At 34.6% G+C, this 3876-nt stretch overlaps 1 pseudogene; it reads right to left on the reverse strand.

Moving 5' to 3' along the window:
• Positions 1-726: 726 nt before the first annotated feature.
• Positions 727-1404, reverse strand: LOC141501220 (large ribosomal subunit protein uL30 pseudogene; annotated as a pseudogene).
• Between the last annotated feature and the right edge of the window lie 2472 nt (positions 1405-3876).

Genomic DNA, 3876 nt, shown 5'->3' on the forward strand with positions numbered 1-3876 from the left:
TCTCCTGGCCTGTGCTCTGATCTGTGGATGACCATAAGCACTCGCCTCCACCCTGAAGCTGTGAGGAGGCTTCCTGCTCTACTATGGCAATAAGGGGTCCCAGACTTCGCCCAGGATTTGATTACGGACAAAGCAACAGAGTCTTGTCCCAGGAATAATGGAAAAACCTCAACAGTCTCCCCTGACCCCTTTACCTTGCATAGACTGAACTCTCTGAAAGCATTTACAGGGTGGCTCCCTGCTGGGTGACTTTGCAGACCTACTTTTGCTTCTGGGGGCAGATATGTGCTGAGACCTGAGCTGCACTGGGCTCTGTGCAACCTCAGGAAGGTTTTTTGTCTAACTTTCCATGTTATCCTTGGCAATCCCTGACTTTGGAGGTCTGGAAACCACTCCTGCTGCCATGAATCCAGGTGCCCTATGGACTGTTCCTGGAAAGCTGTATCTTGTTCACTCCAGAACATAGTCTTCCTGTGGATCTCCCAAGTTATATTGAGCTGGAAAATTGTTTCACTAAGTCTCACTGTGGGTTCTTCCTCTTGAATTTGATTAGTCATAATTTTAAGGTATTTTGAGTGTTCTGGAAGAGAGCTTCTGGGAATTCCTGCCTCCACATTTCCATCTTGGCTCTGCCACCATCATCTTCTTCATTTTATTTTATTACAGGCATTTTTGTTAACAGACCATTTGAAAAATAATCATGGTAGAGACCATTACTTCATTCTTCTAATAAACCTGTTGATCTGGTCTGCCCTGTTACCAACATCTCCACCTTCAACAAAATGTGTTATCTTTTTCTTCATTCCACCCCATGGAGAAAATAAGTTGAAGGGCCACAGGATGTTGTTGGCAGCTTTGAAGGTCTAATTCCATATTTTCCAAGAGATTTTGGAATACAATCACCATCAGTCAAGGCAATTCTCTGTTTCTTGATCTTGCCATAAACACATTTATAAATCAAATCATTCACCGACTTCAATTTTGAATAACCCCATGAAATGTTTGGTTCCACAATCCTCAGAATGTTAAATGAAGCCTCATTAAGCTTAACAAAAGCACTATTGAAGATCTGGTGAAGACAAAGAAGTTGCAATACTTTTTGGACCTTAGGGCTAACACCATTGATGCCTTTGATTCTGATCACAAAAGCTAACTTGGCTTCATAGTGTTTGCCAACTTTGCCTGCCATTCTAGCCAGCCAGATTTCACGTCTGAGCATCTATCTGTCTGGACTCCTTATGTAGGCATTAGATTTTTCATAGCTAACTTTTCTCTGTATTTTATGGAGCATTTTTATGGTCACCTTCTTCTTCAGGCACTTGGCCTTAGATATCACAAAGCCTTTTGCTTTTCCAGAAGAGACTCTGGAACAGATGGTAGCTTCTTTTCTTCTACACCTGCCATGAGTCCAGCAAGAAAAAGAGCTGCTTCTTCATTCTTACCACCACTTCTAGTGGCTCCACTACTCAGCCCTTTTTTTCTATTATCTCTACACTAAGTATACTTTCATTCTTTCTCTGCTGTCTCCTTGGTGAAAGAATACAAATCAATAATATCATCATATCCTTTTCTTCATTTATCTTATTTCATAGCAAGCATTACCGAGTACCTAATTTGAATTTTTCTTACTATCTGCTGCATTCAGTCCTATTTTCAGACACTTTTCTAGTTGTATCTCTTTTGTTGTGACCCCCATTTGAAGTTTTCTCAGGAAAGATATTGAATTAGTTTGCCATTTCCTTCTCCAGGTAATTTTATAGATGAGGAAACTGAGAGAAACAGTTTTAAGTGACTTGTTCAGCGAATGTCTGAGTCCAGTTTTGAAGTCAGAAAGAAAAGTCTTGATCCCAAATTCAACACTCTTTATGACTGTGCCACCTAACTGCCCTCTGCTGCCACGCCCATCCTCCACAAATACACAGTCCTATTTATGTGATGCTAAACAGAGCTGGGGAAAAGTAAAAAACCTTATGACTGAATGTGTGTGTGTGTTTTACTTAATCTTGATTTTGACTCCTACTTAATGCAAGACAGTCCATTTACTCTTCCCTAACTGATCACTAAGGAACTTAGTAGAGTCCCTTTAAAAAAAAAATCACTCATAAGACCTATGATCAAACCCCCTGACTAGCCTTCTAAATTAAAAATCTTGTCTCAATTTAGTATAATATGGTGCTATGATTCATCAAGCATTTCCCCTTTTACTGCTTTCCCCATCTTAAATTGTTTCCAGTTAGATTGTTCTTTCATCCTTTTCTCACATGAAGAGGTGACTCATCTGGTCAAGGGAAAATATAATGAAATATTTGAGAATCAAAATTATGGATGTAGAAGAAAATTATGAAGAACAGAATAAAAATATCAATTTCAAATTATAAAAGTTGTATATAAGCAAAAAAAAATCACCACGAAGAGAGGAAGCACAGGGATAATTTGACACCAGTAATCAAAAGAAGAATGGCTAAAATTCCATATCTGAATGGAATGAAATATTACTATATTGACAAGATTAATGCATATGATGAAGTTCAAGAAACAGAGAAGGAATTTATAAGGTAATACTGAGTGGTGAAAACAGAGATAAATGAAGAATATACAAGATTAACTCTAGAATGTAAATGATATCAACACTGAAAGTTTACAAATTTATGATCAAATAAAATAATAATTTATTTCATGCATTCAAAGCTATGGGACATTCTGTTTCAAGGAACTGTTTCCCTGATTTATTCTTTGTAAGAGATTTTAGGTATTTTTTGATTCAAAATAAAATGTGATGATAGTTTTAATATTACAATTTATTTTTAACCAATTATATTTAATGCCTATGCCTTTTACAACCTCCAAAATTAGGTTATTGAAAATAAAAATACATATAATAAATAAAAATATAATAGCAAATATTTGTATGGAAATAAGTTACATGAATATATACATATAAGTAGTTTTAGCATATTAGAAAACCCCAGCTATCAGTAATATAAATTTAAAAGTTTTACATATTTTTAAAATTATCTGAACGTTATTTTGTTCATTTATTAATATTTTTTCAACCTAGTCATTTTAGTAGCTAATTATTTATCATAATTCCTTAATACAGACAAAAAATTACTTATTCAGTTACTTCTAGTAAATTCTCCAAAATTTAACCTCTCTGAAACATGTTATTTTACTCTAATTGCATTTACTTAGCCTTAAGGAATTTACTACAAAACATCTATCATCACTGTGTAGTATCCTAGAATATATCCTATTTGGAAATAAATCTCAAATTCTCAGCATTAAGATGGGCTTGTTAATATGAATAGTATGGTTCGTAATATAATAGAGTCAGAGTAAAAGGAAACGCCTCAATATCACTCTACCTACTCCTGCCTCCCTAGTCACAAAAAAAATGAAGTCACAAAAGACAATATAGAAAAGTTCCTGCCTTTCATTCATATTTAATTTGCATGTTTTTCTTCTTTTCTGGTTTCTTTCCAGCTATTTTTTAAAATTTTTATTTAGTGTTTTTCTCATTTCTGAGTACATTGTTTTTTTAAGCCTGACTTTATCTCATCTTTTTCTAAGTTTTATAGGAATTAGATTATCTTCTTTACCTACTACTTCTGGATTTCCGGTCCATAATCAAGGGCTAGTAATTGATTGTACTTCCTGAATTTTTTTGGAATTATTAACTAAGAAGCATTTTTAATAGCCATTTGTATTCCAATACAAAGTTAAGGACACAGCAACAATGCATCTCATTTTTATATCATAGCATTTAGAACAAGAAATATTCCAGGGATTATTTTTATGAACCATTGAGAATGAAACTCAATATCTAGAGGACAAAACAAAACAAAAAAACCAAATCAGACATCACAAAGCAAAACA

The sequence above is a fragment of the Macrotis lagotis genome, chromosome X (assembly GCF_037893015.1).
Source record: "Macrotis lagotis isolate mMagLag1 chromosome X, bilby.v1.9.chrom.fasta, whole genome shotgun sequence".
In the NCBI taxonomy this organism is placed as follows: Eukaryota; Metazoa; Chordata; class Mammalia; order Peramelemorphia; family Peramelidae; genus Macrotis; species Macrotis lagotis.